Here is an 18,567-nt window from a genome sequence, read left to right as displayed (position 1 = left end):
GGGCGCGGTGGCTCAAGCCTGTAATCCCAGCACTTTGGGAGGCTGAGGTGGGTGGATCACGAATGCAAAAGATCGAGACCATCCTGGTCAATCAACATGGTGAAACCCCGTCTCTACTAAAAATACAAAAAATTAGCTGGGCATGGTGGCGCATGCCTGTAATCCCAGCTACTCAGGAGGCTGAGGCAGGAGAATTGCCTGAACCCAGGAAGCAGAGGTTGCGGTGAGCCGAGATCACACCATTGCACTCCAGCCTGGGTAACAAGAGCAAAACTCCATCTCAAAAAAGAAAGAAAGAAAGAAAGAAAGAGAGAGAGAGAGAGAGAGAGAGAGAAAGAAAGAAAGGAAGGAAGGAAGGAAGGAAGGAAGGAAGGAAGGAAGGAAGGAAGGAAGGAAGGAAGGAAGGAAGGAAGGAAGGAAAAGAAAAGCGGATGATCAGAAAAAACGCAAGGGTAGCATTCGCAATGGCTACCCAGACAGTGTGACTGTAACTTCCCGTTTCTCTTCTCTGCTCTTCCATGCTGGAAAGCATGAACAAGCAAGCACACCTGTCACAAAACAATTGCAAACATCAAGGAAGAAACTAATTTTTCAAAAAACCATTTTTGTTTTCTCATGTAAAACATAATAAAGGAACTTCTGGACCTACATGTAAAACTCAATAGAGTTGGTGAAAATGGAAATTGCAGGTGTTTAATATAGGGTCAAGGGGGTAAGTATAGTCCAAAGGCGAATTACTGTTAGAACCCACCACACAAGAACATTAATTAGTTTCACAAGTCATTGAAATCACGTGACAGAAACTTACTCAGGAAGTGCTAACTTTGGCAACCTTTACCCCTTGTCATGAAGGCCACTCCGTTACCTGATAGTTCTGTTTCCCCTCCTCACCCTCCCGGTATGAAATTTACAACAGCATCAGATGAGGCAGGACATGCCCTGAGCTACCTTAACATGCTTATAACTCTTAGTGCTTTTCTTTCTGGCAAAAATATTCCAAAAATCAGTTTAATTTTATAATCATCTAACAATGACTATGGAAAAAACCCACTGGCTTAGGGCTATTTAAAACTAGAACTTCACACTGAAGCTGTGTAGAATGGAATACAGTCAGAAGGGAAGCCATCAAGAAAATTGATATTACCCCTGGCAGTGGGGGCCCCATCCCGCCCCACACACACTGACGCTAACGACTTCAGGTCATGGAAACTCTGAGTTCCAAGGGTAACTTAGTGAAGGCAGAGTCACAGTGTCCTGGGAAACTGCACACTTCACAGTGTCCAACAGCAACAGGGAGCAGGTAATGTCACAACAGGGCCAGCTCACATGTGAAGGTTTATGTCAATCAAATCCCCCTACAGTGTGAAACATTCTCTAATAGCCCACCTGTTTCACCTTCCTTCCACAACAACCCATATGCCATAACAGGAAGAACTGTGCCATCAACCACACGAGCCAGGAAAGGATAGCCTTTTCAACAACCATGCCAGAGCACCCGGGCATCCACAGGCAAAAAAGCAAACCTCAGCTTAGTCCTCACATTTTATACAAAATTAACTCAAACAACGCAAGTGTGCAACAGCAGATGAATGGTTAAGAATGTGGTCGTGTTGAGCCGTGGAACGCTACGTAGAAGAATGACATCCTGTCATTTGCAACAACACAGATGGAACTGAATTCCATTATGTCAAGTGAAATAAGCTAGACGTAGAAACAAATATCTCAGGTTATTGTTCATCAGTGGAGCTTCAGGGTGGCCTCATGGAAGCAGATCTCATGGGGAGTGCAGTGATGGTGACCAGAGCCGGGAAGGGAGGGGCAAGGTGGAGGATGAAGACAGGGTGGTAAATGGCAACAAAAACACAGCTAGATAGAAGGAGCGGGTTTAGTGGTCCACAGCACAGTAGCATGATCATAGTTAACAACTGTATATGGTGTATTTCAAAACAGTGACAGGAGAAGATCTTAAAAGTTCCTAACACAAAAAAAATGATACATTTTCAAGGTGATGGATACACTAAATGCCTTGATCTGATCATTACACATTGCATACACGGTTAAGTATGCAATTACCATATGTACTTCTATGTACCTATGTATACCTATATGTATGTACCTATGTGTGCAAATAATACACATGTACCCCATAAATATGTACAATTGTTACATATCAATACATTTTAAAAATAACAGAACTACAAAAAAAATCAATGTGTATTTACATAATTAGATGTAAAATCTATGATTATAAGACTTTCAGGAAAAAAACAGGATAAGGCTATGGACGGAGTTGTCAGACTTGACACCAAAACCACGATCCGTCAAGGAAGAAAATGGACAAATTCAACGGCATCAAAACTAAGACACATTTATTCCTGGAGAGAGACTGTGAAGAGGATGCAAAGCTTAAATACAGACGGTGAGAAAATACTGCAAACCGCAAACAGCATATTCAACAAAGGACCTGTATGTACAGCTCACAAAGAGGCCTCACAACTCAACAGTAAGAAAGCAAACACATTCATTAGAAAGGGGAAAAAGGCATGAGGAGACTTCTACCAAAAAGGACCTAAAGAATGCAAACGTATAAAAGGATCTTGAAGAACATTAGCCGTTAGGGAAATGCGAATTTAAGCCACAATGAGAGAGCACTACACACCTATGAGGCAGCTTAAATAAAGAAAAAAAAAACAGTGACAACCTGAAATACTGGTGAGCATATGAAGAAGCTGCATCTCTAACGTGCTGCTGACTGTAACGTAAATGGTAAAGCCATCCCGGAAAGCAGTTTCTCATTTTCTTTAAAAACTACGTATGCAGCTACCATTGCACCCAGCAATTACATTCATGCTATGCCAGAGAAATGAAAGTTTATAGTCAGACAAAAACCTGCGCATGAATGCCTCTAACAGCTTCACTTTAAAGCCAAAACCTGAAATCAGTCAAGAAACCCTTCAACTGAAGCACGGTTAGACAAAGCATGCAAATGTTTACTGTAGAACGTCACTCTGCAGTAGGAGGGAGTGAACTGTCCAGACACACACAGAAACGTGGATGAATCCCCAAGAACCAAACTGAACGAAACACGCCAACCTCAGGAGGTTGCAGACTGGGGGATTCTGTTGAAATGACATCTTTTAAATGACAAAGTGCAACGGAGGAACAGCAGTGGTCGCCAGGGGTCAGGGCAGAGGCAGCAGGAACAGGAGGGTGGTACGTGTGGCTATAACGAAGCGGCATGAGAGCTCTTCGTGGGACTTGAACTGTGGGATGTCTGAACTGTGACGGCGGACACACGAGCCTACATTTGCAGGAAAACTGGATGAGACTCTTCCCCACACACACACACATACATGCGCGCAGAAGTGCAGATAGAACTAAAAAGCTCTGAGTGAGAGCACAGGGCTGCGTCACTGTCAGCATCCTGGTGTGACACTGTGCTTCAGGTTTGCAGAATGCCACCACTGGGTGACAATGGGAGAAATGGACATGGGATCTCCCTGCACTATTTCTCACAACTGGAAGTGCACCCACAACTATTTCAACACAAATTGCAACTTAAAAGAAAGAAGCTCGCAGCTGTGACCTTCGCCCACAATCAGGAGAGCTCTTAATGGAGGCCTCATGCAATGACCACATCTGTTTGAGGGTGTTTAGGAGTTGGCCTTAAAAGTAATTTGTCCATTCATGGTGGAAAATCCTAGAGCATCTGCCCACTCCACACACCATTATATTCAGGAGGCACCTATTTGCCTTGCCTGGGTCTGGAAAACTCGGAACGAGTGAAATTTAGGAGTCTCATGTTAGATTGCCTTCAGAAACTACAACCACAAAAGCCCAGGTAATTAAGTGGTAGATATTGCCGAGACGTGGTGTGTGTGTGTGTGTGTGTCCAGAAAGACACAAATGGAAGAGAAGTATAGGCCAAGTTCAGGGTGTAATTTAGGACTCAGAGAGCAGAGCTACACCAGAAGACTGGGTCCATTTAGGAATCAGCCTTACTTCTCATTAGAATGCCCCCTTCTAAGTCTCCCAACACTTAAGTAGTTATGTGGTATGTGGCATGATATCAGCAATAGCAATAAGCAAAACTTGAATGTAAGAATTACTTTCTTACTGAAATAAAATGAATAATAAATAAGTAAAGCAAACAGGTAAACATGACCAAATATTTCCTGCAGAGACGATATTTTAGAAAATTGTCACACTCTTATCAGCCAGTGTATCTAAATGTAAACCTTATCCTCCCAATAGAAAATTTTGGCAACCAGGGCTCCTTTATAGAGAAAAATTCACTGTTTCCAAATTGCGTTCACTACCAGGTGTACTAAACATCACCCTTAGTACATAAACCTTAGTGGTTGTTAGTGTGAAGTTTTATGGTTTCCACAACAAATGCCATTCCAAAGGTAAATTTATTCCTTTCAGAAAAGGAAGTTTAAGTGTTTTGTTTATTAGAAATAAGCATCATGGTTGTCTGTTTATAAACTTTCATAATTCAATAAGGCAAAGTGATTCTGTACAAAATACACCCAGAATTAAGTAACACCAAAGAGGAGCCACTCGTTCTCCTAAATTGGGACATCCTACTCTCCAAGGGTAGAGTTAAACTAATTGATGACATTACGATGTCGTCTATTTCACTTTCTTTTTCATTCTGTTGTCTGCAAAGAGCAAACAATAGAATTCTATTCTCATTCTACAGACAACTCATAGAAGAATAATCTTTAACTTCCCAGACATTAAAATTCACATTGCTTAAGTCAAATATACACCTCCCTAACTCATTACACTACCTCATTCAGTAAACACAATATGATATTTTCTTGAGAGATCTTAGACATTATTAGTATCAACTTATGGCAGTTGTTGGTACAACCGGCTTATAGGAAATACATTTGCAGGCAGAGAGGCTGAGACTATGTGTTCACGGCCACGTCAACACCACCCTGCAGATGGGCTCCCTACAAACCTTCCTGGCATGATCCTTCCACAGTCACTTGCTGCTTTTCTAGATACAAGGTGGCACAAGACCCTTTGTCAATAGAACCTGGCAGCTGTTTCCACGATTAAGTCGACATTCCAAGTGTGTCCTGCCTTCTACAATGCGCCATTTATCTTTAATTATCAGCCCTTTGATGGCACAACGGAATTAAAAGCCACTGATTACTGCTGCATTCCAAATCAAAGTCAACTTAATAACTTTTGTCAGATTCATTCTACCTTTTTCGTTCCACTGCTGTATGCTTTGAAGAGTTGTAGCTTAAGATCGCCACCATCCGTTCCAACGATCCTCTATTGGTTGGCAAATCACCCTACCTCTTGTAGTACAACCCAAAAAACGTTGTTTTGTGGGTCAGAAATTTGAGTAAGGCATACGAAAGGGTGTTTTGCTGTTCCACAATTTCTAGGGCCTCAAGTGGGAAGACAAGAACAGCTGAGAGTGATTTGAATGGGTGGGCAGGAACAGCAGGAGCTGGAGGATCCACTTTCGAGACGGCTTCCACACCAACAGGGCTGGCGGTGGGGCCAGAAACGCTGGGCTCAGCTGAGCCATGGACAGGAGCTCCTCCACACGGTTCCTCTCACGCCACAGCTGTAGGGTGATCAGAATTCCTACATGGTGGCTTGCTTCCTCTAGAGCGTTTCCCAAATGAACTAGGCTGAAGTACAGGGCATTTTCTGACCACGCCTAAGAAGTCATAGAGCTTCACTTCTCTAAAGTACATTAATCATCCTCCCAGACACAGTGGGCGGGAGGGTACACAGACCTCAGCTCTTCATGGGATAAGGGTCAAATTCTCATCGTTCATGGTAATTACGTTTTATAAAGTCACCACATGTGCTGAATCATTGGTCCGCAGGGAAAACAGATGCAAACCTTTGGTTCCAACACTTTTTTCCCACCAACCAATAATATACAATATTATTTTTGTGCGTCTTTTGTTTAAGGACACCTTATTTAATGTACATTGTTGATTCATTAACATTAAACTCACAGCTGACAGCACGGTAACTCACGTCTGCACAAAGCTGATCTAACACCCCCGTCTTCTCCATAAGGCACATCACAGCCTTCTGGTGCTTGGGAACACGAAGCAGCATTCCGCACCACACCTGTAGACCATTTACAGAGTGACGTCACCAAGGCAAAGCACCAACATGCAAAACACGTGTCTACTATAGACTGAAGGAGTCACCTGTTTGCAGGAAGAGCCAAAACCAGATTCCAGAGCATTCTTTGCTCTTACTTGGCTGGGAGGGTACTCAGCGGACAACTGAAACGTTTTGCCTCTTTGAACCTGTCCACAAATGACTGCGCAAGCCCGGTGGGTGTTGGTCTCGAGGTTAAAAGCCACTTCAGCAAGCAGGCGAATTCACAGATATGGAATCCATGAATAATGAGGGTCCCCGGCCTTTTCCTAAACCACCGTCTCATCTTAATGATTTTTGTGTGTGCTCATTCGTGTACCGAAAACAGGACAAGGAGAAGACTTGTTTGTACTCAGGCTTTTACACTGCGGGGCACCAACATCTGGATAATGAAAGAGCACCAGCATCTTCTAGAATAATAAACCGTGCATGAGTTCTAAAATGTCCTCATGAGATCATTCCTTTGCATGGGATTTCCGATTTTTAAACTTAAAAGAATAAATTTTAAAATAAAACTAACTCATTAACCCTCATTCTATTTCCACATCACGTCTATTATTTTGTTCTTGTATTTTTCCCATTAACAGTAGAAGATATTACTACTATTCCATGTAATTATTTCTTTTCACCTCTCTTGGCAACTGAAGAAATGCATGAGCTTTCAGAACTAGACAACCTTGCTTTGAAGCTGAATTAGCTACAGCAAATGATTCGGTTCATCTGGGTCTGATTTCCCATCTCTACGTCCTCACCTGAAATGACCATTGAAAAGTACCCCCTGGGTCCATAATAGATGCTTAATAATTACCTCTTTTCCTGCACACACACAGTCACACCCAAGTGTTTCTTTCATTGAAAACTCCAGAGAAAGTGTATATTTACGAAGATTATTAAATCGCACAGCTAAAGTCAACACAACGACTCTAGTGCTTGCAAGAGCAGGCGACGAGGTCTGCCGCTGGCTCTCCCGGCACCCTCCGTCTCTGCCGCATTCACCTTCTCTCTCAGCTCAGCCTGCCATTCTCTGTAACACTGTCTTTTCCAGTTAAACCAGTTGCTCCTACATTGCTCAGAGAGCCCAGGCATTCTCTATTCTTCTTCCTTTTTTTTTCTTTCTTTTCTTTTTTGAGACAGAGTCTGATTCTGTCACCCAGGCTGGAGTGCAATGGTGTGGTTTCGGCTCACTGCAACCTCTGCCTCCCAGGTTCAAGCAATTCTCCCATCTCAGCCTCCGGAGCAGCTGGGACCACAGGTGCATACCGCCACACCTGGCTAATGTTTTGTACTTTTAGTAGAAATGGGGTTTCAGTATGCTGGCCAGGCTGAACTCAAACTCCTGATTTTGTGATCTGCCCACCTCAGCCTCCTAAGATGCTGGGATTACAGGCATGAGCCACCATGCCCAGCCGTTTTTTTTTTTTTTTTTTTTTTAAGATGGAGTCTTGCTCTGTTGCTCAGGCTGGAGTGCGGTGACATGATATCAGCTCACTGCAACCTCCGCCTTTCAGATTCGAATGATTATCCTGCCTCAGTGTCCCAAGCAGCTGCCAAGGTCAGGCGTTCTTCCGTCTTATGTTCTGTGCATGAGCTGTTCCCGCTGCTTGCAAGCCCTTTCCAGCCATTCCTATGCCAGCTGCTTCTCGCCTGTTTCATCTCTGCAGAAGCCCCAGCCGTTCCTTCATACGGGAGACATTGTCTCACGCTCCGGTTTAGCCCTCATGCATGCTTCCTTGAAATGTGTACTTATTTCATGTGCCTGTTTGCCTACTTTTTACTTTTCTCACCTTCTAGAACAGGGTCTCGAAAACTATACCCCGTGGGCAAAATGTGGCCAACCTCTGGCCTGAGAGCCAAGAATGCATTTTACATTTCTAAGTAGAAAAATTCAAAATAAGGATATTTTGTGACATATGTTAAAAAAAAAATACATGGGAAATTAAATTCCAGTGTCCATAAAGTTTTTGGCAACACAACTGCACTCATTCATCTAGACACCGTTTATGGCTGCCTTTAGGATAAGGCGACAGAGCTGAGTAGCTGCAACGGAGCATGGGCAGTCCAGAAAGTGTCAACTTGTTAACATCTGGACTCACACAGAATAAGTCCTTTGACCTCAGGCCTAGAAAAAAGAGTCCACAATGCCCGGTTTGCTTCTGGTTTCTCTGCCTTTGCGTCCTTTGCTTAACACGATGGCTAGAAGAATAGACTGTGCTCCTTCAAAGCGGCTGAATGAAGATGAACCCCTGGCGTTGTTCTTCAGTGGGAGCAAGGCTAGAGAAAATAATGCCTCATTTGCAGAGTCTAAAATTCCTTTGGTTCTAAGTCAAACAAATAGTTCACACACCACTGCAAAATTAATGAGACCAAGTGAAGTGACCCATTGCTTTCTTGTCACTTTGAATTATACCCTTTAGAGAAATCTCCTAGGTGTACTTAGACATATATATTGTCTTTTTTTTTTTTTTTTTTTTTTTTTTAAGAAGGAGTCTTGCTCCATCGCCCATGCCAGAGTGCATGCAGTGGCAAGATCTTGGCTCACTACAACCTCCATCTCCCAGGTTCAAGTGATTCTTGCCTCAGCCTCCCAAGTAGCTGGGACTACAGCTTCCAAGCATTTTACATGTAATAATTTATCATTGCAACAACTCCTAAGGTGGATATTATTACTATTCTTATCCTACAGATGAGTAAACTGAGCCTAAACATAGATAAGTGACATACACAAAATTACAAAGCTAGGAAGTGGCGGTAAGAAACTTACCTTCAGGCATCTGGCTCTAGATTCTGTACTTCAGCACTATGCCCTACTCCCTTACAGTGAGAATAAAATAGCTAGGATTTGTTTATTATTCACGATGTGACAGGAAAAGTCCTCAGTGATTTTTCATACTCACTCATTTAATAGTCACAATAAACCAAGGAAGTATTATTATAATTCCTATGTTGCAGATGAGAAACTGAACCACAGAGAGATTGTGTTATCTGTCCTGACTGCTATGACAAAATGCCATACACTGGTACCTTATAAACAACAGCCATTTATTTCTCACTATTCTGCAGGTTGGGAAGTCCAAGGTCAAGGTGCCAGCAGATTCACATTGGTGTTTGGTGAGGATTGTCTTCTGGTTCACAGAAGACAGCGTATCGGACTTTATAATCACATTAACAAGTGTTGGGAGTGACAGAACACACCCTATTGAATGAAATAGGCCCATCTCACCAAAGTGTATATTTAAGCATGACTGTGAATTTCATGGTGGATACAGATCTATCAAGGAAATCATCATCTGCAAAGTGTTTCTGGTACTGTCCCTTTTTTTCTTTTTCTTTTCTTTTCTTTTTTTTTTTTTTTTTGAGATGGAGTCTCCCTCTATGGCCCAGGCTGGAGTACAGTGATGTAACCTTGACTCACTGCAACCTCTGCCTCCTGGGTTCAAGTGATTCTCCTGCCTCAGACTCCCAAGTAGCTGGGACTACAGGCATGCACCAACACATCTAGGTAATTTTTGTATTTTTGGTAAAGATGGGTTTTTACTATGTTGACCAGGCTGGTCTCGAACTCCTGACTTCAGGTAATCCTCCCAACTCGGCCTCCCAGAATGCTAAGATTACAGGCATGAGCCGCTGCACCCAGCCTAAACATATATTTTCATCACACATTCTCTTGTGGTTTTCTAAAATCTGTAAGTAAAATGAATTGGTTAAGGTATTTCAAAACTATCTTCACATTTGGAGGCTGACTATTCTGAATCACTTTTTGATTCGACATCCTCAGTATCCATGTTTTTATCGACAAAATTTTGTCCTCGGTTTCATCTAGAGTGTTGGGTCTGCAGCCAGTCTTAGGGCCGCTCGGGGAGCTGACTTCAACACAGAGTACGAGATGCACATCCCGGCTGATACCTGCTCTGCAAGTCTGAGGTTGGTGTTTCCTTGATCTTAGCAGTACAGTTCAAAAGAAAGTTCTCGAGCAAACTCCAGGACATTTTCTTCTGCCCGTGGTCTATGAACAATGTGTTGACCAAAACGCCAAGGGACTGCTGTTTTTCACTTATATAACACTGTGAACTTGTCCCCAACACCAAGTCGCTACCTCTAAGCATCTTCATTCTTGAACAGTTCACGTCCATGTTCATAGAAATGCACCAAGAACTAACACTTTCTCATATTCCTGTGGCTTTTATCCATCAAAGCCTGGCCTTTCTATTCTTGCTCTGAGCCTTAGAAGGGTTTCTTTCTAATGGAAAGATTTACTTTGCCATGTTCCTCTGGGATTCCCTGTTGTGCCTGTGAATTCTCTTTTCCTGAGAAGTGAAGTCTTTCCACATGGTACACAGGACTCAGTTGAAGCCATGCTGATATGAACGGCGGTGACAAGTTTGTCCACGTTCCCACATTCCCACTGCCACCAAGCCAACAGCATTGTAAATGGACATCAGTTCAAACTCACTTTCACATTTTAAGAATCTTAAAATGTGAAAAAAGTGAACATACTAAAATAGATTAAGGTTAGAAATAATTAACATTTGGAAAATTTATTCAGTGCCAGTCATGTTTCCAAATCCATTACATTCAGTAACCAACTTAATTGTAACAATTTAATATGCAAACCTGTGCAGTAGACTGTCACACATGAGGAACAAGGAGTGTTCCAACAGCGGGCATTTCGTCCAGGCCATCAATACAGTCTGCTGCTTCACAAGGCACCACCATTGCCAAACACAGGGTGAGACTGTTGAGCAAAGAATAATACCTTAGAATAGTCCAAGAAAAAAAAGAAAAGAAAAAAAGTCTTTCCATGCAATCTCCCATAGGGTTGCCCTATAAGGTACAGAACACCCAGTTAAATTTGAACTGACTTAAACAATAAATACGGTTTTAGTATAAGTGTATTCCACCGATAGCATGGGATATACTTATACTAAAACATATTATTCATTGCTTTTCTGAAATTCAACTTTAACTGGGTATTTGGCATTCTTACTTCCTAAGTCTGGCAAACCTTTCTCCCATGCCAGACCAAAGTGCTTCTTTACACAACTTGACAAAATCTCACTTCCTTTCCAGGGTAGAGGGAGAAGCTCGTGGGTTTTCAGCGTACTTCACACATTGTCTATTTCTACAGGAGTGCACGCTGCACTTATCACGTGCCGGGTATCCCATGTATGTTATCACCGGTCCTCAGAACAGCCTGACAAGGGCTCAGCATACTTCACACATTGTCTATTTCTACAGGAGTGCACGCTGCACTTATCACGTGCCGGGTATCCCATGTATGTTATCACCGGTCCTCAGAACAGCCTGACAAGGGCTCAGCATACTTCACACATTGTCTATTTCTACAGGAGTGCACGCTGCACTTATCACGTGCCGGGTATCCCATGTACGTTATCACCGGTCCTCAGAACAGCCTGACAAGGGCTCAGCATACTTCACACATTGTCTATTTCTACAGGAGTGCACGCTGCACTTATCATGTGCCGGGTATCCCATGTATGTTATCACCGGTCCTCAGAACAGCCTGACAAGGGCTCAGCATGCTTCACACATTGTCTATTTCTACAGGAGTGCACGCTGCACTTATCACGTGCCGGGTATCCCATGTATGTTATCACGGGTCCTCAGAACAGCCTGACAAGGGCTCAGCATACTTCACACATTGTCTATTTCTACAGGAGTGCACGCTGCACTTATCACGTGCCGGGTATCCCATGTATGTTATCACGGGTCCTCAGAACAGCCTGACAAGGGCAGTACTTCTAGCCACATTTGATAGATGGGCACATTAAAAGAAGTTAAATAACATATTCAAGGTTACACAGAAAATGTATTCAAACAAATACAGAAACCCTCTTTTATCTGGATGCAGAGGCCAAGCTCTGTGCAGTTAAAGCCACGACTTTGCTGTATTTTCCATCTTGACTATTCAGAGCCATTTATTGCAAGTGGCCAAATTATTGCTTCCGTTTTAGTTCCTGTGAAACAGTGAGGATTATTGCCAGAAGGGAGGGGGGACAGTGTGTGCTTCTGTACTTCCTGTAATCACTATTCCATGGAGGCCTAGGACTAAATCATCCGCCTGATGTGGATCCACCCCCCACTGGGACATCAACAAAGAGCAAAAAAAGAAATCCATGTGAATTTCACGTGCTGATGGAAAGCCTCATGTACAAATCAATAGCACCTGTTCCCCACATCCAAGAGGGGTAACTCTGTGAAGCGAACACGTTCGCTCTCAGACGAGAGGAAATGGAACGAAAGATGCTTTCTCCCATGGTGTTGACTTACAGCCAGATGCAATAGACATCAACTCAAGTGTGGCTCAGTCCACTGATTATGATCTTCAAGACTTTCTGTTTTTTATATCAGCAAAAGACTGACCACAGTGGATCTCATGTGCCTTTGGCAGATTTTGTGATTCTTCGTCACTCAATAATTTGATGCCCCCTACGGCAACATAAACTACAATTTGTAAATTAAGGGAATCAGATTCCAAAAACTCACTGTATCTAGTAATTCGTTTTTGTGTTCTAATTCTAAACATGTTTCTGCATTTGGGGGAAAAGAAATGTGGGTATATTTTTAAGTTTCTTTTTGTTAAATGGATGGGGCCGAGGGAACCAAGAGAAAAACATAAGTCTTGTAAAAGATCTAGCTGAAAAGCTACAGGCTGAGATTTATGTACCAATATAGGAGTGTTGTTTGAATTGTTAATTTTGAGAAATGAGACTTTGCAATGATGTGAGATTCATTAGAGATAATATACTCCCAGCATCAACAGAGCTCATACTTTTTTTAAAAAAAATAATTTTATTTCTCCCAGGTTATTAGTAAGAAGGAAGAGTCTTTTGAAGTTGTTTTTTTTTTTTTTTTGAGACGGAGTTTCGCTCTTGTTGCCCAGTCTGGAGTGCAATGGCGCGATCTCGGCTCACCGCAACCTCCGCCTCCTGGTTCAGGCAATTCTCCTGCCTCAGCCTCCCGCGTTGCTGGGATTACAGACACGCACCACCATGCCCAGCTAATTTTTTGTATTTTTAGTAGAGATGGGGTTTCACCATGTTGACCAGGATGGTCTCGATCTCTTGACCTCGTGATCCACTCGCCTCGACCTCCCAAAGTGCTGGGATTACAGGCTTGAGCCACGGCGCCTGGCCCTTTTGAAGTTTCTTTGGAGTACCCCTGTTTTTTTGCCTGCTGTTATTTTCTTTGTTTCAGTTTTTGGCATTTTTGTAAGTGTCCATGTTTTCTGTAGCAGTTGTAAAGTGAAAAGTTAGGTCTGTTTTGAGGTTTATCGGGGGCTATTTTGGAGGTCTAGACTAGGTGGATAGTTGCTTTAATCGTAAATTTATGATTTTATTAGGCTATTTTTTTTCGATATCTCTGTCTTTCTCCCCCTCTCAGTTAAAGTAATTGATCAGCAAGATTAACCAAATTATGAGTCTGAGAAATAGCCCAACTCAGACATTGTCTTTTTATTATTGTCCATTTTTTATTTACTGTATTTGTAAAATTGAAACTGAGAATATCATTTTGATGACTAAAATAACTTTCTTTAGATAATCTTTTTTACTTATTTACCAGTATTTCATTTCAATTTTTTTCTTTTACATTTTTGCACATAGAACTTTACAACCAGAAATTAAGATTTATTAACAGCTTAAGTAATATTTTTGCTTCAATGTTTCTATGTGGTTTGCATTTTGAAATCTCAACATTGTTCATACATTTGGATTGTATAAAGTGGACTATGCATTTTATATATGTAGATATATTTTTTCCACAGGTAATTGTGGTACGGGTGGTGTGTGGTCTATGAGTAAGCTCTTTAGTGGTGACTTGTGAGATTTGGTGCACCCATCACCTGAGCAGTGTACCCTGCACCCTATTTGTAGACTTTTCTCCCTCACCCCCTCCCGCCCTTCCCCCCAAGTCTTCAAAATCCATTGTATCATTCCTATGCCTTTGAAGCCTCATAGCTTAGCTCCCATATATCAGTGAAAGCATACGACATTTGGTTTTCCATTCCTGAGTTACTTCACTTAAAATAACAGTCTCCAGTCTCATCCAGGTCGCTGTGAATGACATTAATTCATCCCTTTTTATGGCTGAGTAGTATTCCATTATACACATATATGTAGTAGTATTCCATTATACATATATATATGTATATATGTATGTGTGTGTGTATATATATATAAAATGGAATACTACTCAGCCATAAAAAGGAATGAATTAATGTTTTATTTATATATATATAATATATATATATATTATATGTGTATATATATGTATATACATATATATGACACAGTTTCTTTATCCATTCTTTGATCGATGGGCATTTGGGCTGGTTCCACAATTTTGCAATTGTGGATTGTGCCACTGTAAACATGCATATGCAAGTACGTTTTTCATGTAATGACTTAGTTTCCTCTGGGTAAGTACCCAGTCGTGGGCTTGCTGGATCAAATTTAGTTCTACTTTTGGTTCCCTAAGGAATCTCCACACTGTTTTCCACAGTGATCAGTGATACCCCTTTACATGCCCACCAGCCGTGTAGAAGGGTGTCCACAGTGATACCCCTTTACATGCCCACCAGCCGTGTAGAAGGGTTTCCTGATCACTGCCTCCACGCCAACACCTACTGTTTTTCGATTTTTTGATTATGGCCATTCTTGCAGTAGTGAGGTGGCATCACACTGTGGCTGTGGTTTGGATTTCTACTTCCCTGATCATTAGTGACGTCATGCATTTTAATATGCTTCTTGGCCATTTGTGTATCTTCTTTTGAGAATTGTCTCTTCATGTCCTTAGCCCACTTTTGATGGATTGTTTCTTTCTTGCTAATGTTTGAGTTTGTTGTAGATTCTGGATATTGGTCCTTTGTTAGATGTACAGATGGCAAAGATTTTCTCCCACTTTGTGGGTTGTCTACTTAATCTCCTGACCCCTTTTCCATGCAAAAGCTCGTTAGTTTAAGTCCCACCTATTTATCTTTGGTTTTATTGCATTTGCTTTTGGATTCCTAGAAATCCTTGCCTAAGCCAATGTCTGAGATGGTTTTTCCAATGTTATCTTGTAGAATGTTTATAGTTTCAGGTCTTAGATTTAAGTCCTTAAACTATCTTGAGTTGATTTTTGTATAAGGTGAGAGATGAGAATCCAGTTTCCTTCTCCTACGTTTGGTTAGTCAATTATCTCAGCACCATTTGTTAAAGAGGGTGTCCTTTCCACACTTTATATCTTTGTTTGCTTTGTCGAAGATCAGCTGGCTGCAAGCATTTGCGTTTATCTCTGGGTTCTCTATTCTGTTCCATCGGTCTATCAAAATACCACCATCATTCTTAATAGAATTAGAAAAAAAAATTCTAAAATTCATGTGGAACCAAAAAAGAGCCCACATAGCCAAAGCAAGAGTAAGCAAAAAGAACAAATCTGGAAGCATCACATTACCTGATTTCAAACTACACTAAGACCATAGTCACAAAAACAGCATTTACTGGTACAAAAAATTAAATAATCTTGAATATTATTTAAAGATGTTTTCTAATCTCTCAACATATGTCAGCATTGACTTATCCGAATTTTGTCGACATTGCTGTATCTTCTTCTGGTCTACCACTTTGTGGAGGACTAAATGGATGGCTTGGAGCAAAGCTTTGTAACCTCACAGGCACATTTGTGATCTGTGATCTTCTTTTGTAATTAAGCAGCTGAGACACATTTTAAAAACCCCTTCTTTTGTGTCTCAACTACTTCATTTTTACCTTTTCAAAAAAAATTAAGTTAACATGTGAACTAGTTGATGTAAATCAGAAAAACTATGGTCATCATTTTGATATTAAGCTTAAGCTTTCTGGCAAAACCAATAGGGTCCTGGTGGGAATTATTATTATTTTTTTAAACAGAGTCTTGCTCTGTCATCCAGGTTGCCGTGCAGGGGCATGATTATACCCCATCACAGCCTCAGCAACCTGGGCTCAAGCAATCCTCCCACATCAGCTTCCCGAGGAGCCAGGACCACAGGACATGCCGTAATTTTTGGCTATTTGTTTTTTGTTTTTTGTTTTTGTTTTTCTGTAGAGACAGAGTTTCACCATGTTGGCCAGGCTGGTCTTAATCCCCTGGGCTCAAGCGAGTCTCTTAACTCAGCATCCCAAATGTTAGGATTACAGGTGTGAGCCACTGTGCCTGGCCAGGAAATCTCTTACTTATGTCTTTAAGGTTTACCTTTGATGATGGCTGATAAACTGAGGTGGGTTTTCCTCTGCCAGAAATCGGCTGTTTCTAAACTGAGCTAGAACAGCAGGAGTGGGAGGAGAGGATCAGAGAGGAAAAGGTGAGTGCAGGTGAGACAGTTCAGATGGGGAGGGGAAGAAACGAGGACGCAGGAGAAAATCGGCTCAGTTGCTTATTCATTTATTTTAGAGAGCTTTTTTCTACGTGTAGGGAAAGAATTTTGTCAGAGTCTCTTGCGGATGCTTCTAAGTACCATAGGAAGTAAGTCTCCTAATTATGTTGTTTCATTTTAGAGCCAGTACTTTTAATTGTAAAACAAATTAATTTTGATATTATAAAGGTATATCACTTTGACTGTTGTAGTGTGGCTTTTTTTTTTTTTTTTTTGAGACGGAGTTTCACTCTTGTTACCCAGGCTGGAGTGCAATGGTGTGATCTCGGCTCACCACAACCTCCACCTCCTGGGTTCAGGCAATTCTCCTGCCTCAGCTTCCCGAGTAGCTGGGATTACAGACACTTACCACCATGCCCAGCTAATTTTTTGTATTTTTAGTAGAGATGGGGTTTCACCATGTTGACCAGGATGGTCTCGATCTCTTGACCTCGTGATCCACCCGCCTCGACCTCCCAAAGTGCTGGGATTACAGGCGTGAGCCGCCGCGCCCGGCCGTAGTGTGGCTTTTTATATGGGTTATGCTAAACCCTTTTTTTTTTTTTTTTTTTTTTAAGATATTGACAGGAGGTGGCGCCGTAAGTACTGGACATGAGTCTAGCTGGCGTTTCTAAGGGCGAGTCTATCCTTAACGAGGAAGACTTGGTTTCAGGTGGACAACTACCTATAATTTGGGTTCTCTTTTTAAGGAATTAAAGCATGAAAGGCAAAGATGTTTTGGATGTGGTGTGCTGCTTAATGAGAATTGTATTTTGAGGTGTCACTCACGAGTCACTTTTCCCCTCTTACATGTCTTGGTAAAACCCAGGAATTCTGGGATTTTAAGGCACTGGGAAGTCAACCTTTCCTGTGTGGCCACCAGACTAAGCTAGAATTTTTGTATGTCTCTGGGGAAATGATTTCATATGAAATTGTTTTGTGTTGTGAGCCATAAGGTCAAACACTCCCACAAGACCTTCACAGCCTAAGGTGATTTTTGGCTGGAAGAAACAGTGTTCCCCACTTTGGGGACTTATATTGGTTCTCATAGAAATAATTTTTACTGGCCTTGTTACTTCAGAAAGGGACCTTATATATGTCAAATCGGCTGAGCTTAAGAGCTTTGGACTTTTTAAATTATAAATTAATATTTTTAATTGTAAATTTTACCTAAGCCATAAAATATTCACATTTCTTGAGAGAAATTTTTTCCTGACCAAAATTTGAATAAAAAGGTTTCTAGTGATAATATTGAATTTTAATTATTCTTTTCATTTAGAGCAGTACTGTAACAATTAATGCAAGTGGGTACATTCAGAGAAAACAGAAAATGTTATATCAGACATTACTACTTGGAAAGAAAAATTATCAGAATTATATATTTTAAGTATAAAAAAGTTAAAAATAATAGTAAGGGTAGGACTTAAACGCTATATTTAAACTGTGTTAAAAAGCGATTTCTTCAAAATATTACTTTAAAAAGAATGCTATGAGAACTAGAATGCATTTATTTCCTCAACATATATATATAATTTATATATATTTATATATTTATTTAGAGACAAGGTCTCACTCTGTGGCCAGGCTGGAGGGCAGTGGCATGAACACAGCTCCCTGCAGCCTCGACCTCCTGGGCTCCTGTGATCCTCCTGCCTCAACCTCCTAAAGTGCTGCAATTACAGAGGCCCCCACACCCAACCAACACACCAATTCTAACATTATACTTTAAGATAGAGAGGATAAAATAATTTACACAGTACAAATCGACTTATTTTATTGTTTTGTTTCAAGCAATCCATATCTTGAGAGCTTGGGCCTTCATAAAGGTGGTTCCCTTGGTCAAATCTTAGAAGGAAACAGAACCAAAAGTTTGAGCCTAAATAACTCCAAAGCCAGTGACTCGGTGGACAGCCTGTGAGGTAGGCAAGGTCCCTGCTTCTGTGTGTGTTTTCCATGGATGCTTACACAAACATAAAGACGGCAGGAGAGAAAGAGGGGCCTGCTGGGACATCAAAAAGCCAAGA

The sequence above is a fragment of the Callithrix jacchus genome, chromosome 13 (genome assembly GCF_049354715.1).
Source record: "Callithrix jacchus isolate 240 chromosome 13, calJac240_pri, whole genome shotgun sequence".
NCBI classification, from domain to species: domain Eukaryota; kingdom Metazoa; phylum Chordata; class Mammalia; order Primates; family Cebidae; genus Callithrix; species Callithrix jacchus.
The sequence above is the reverse complement of the archived record's forward strand: the minus strand, read 5'-3'. Positions refer to the sequence as shown.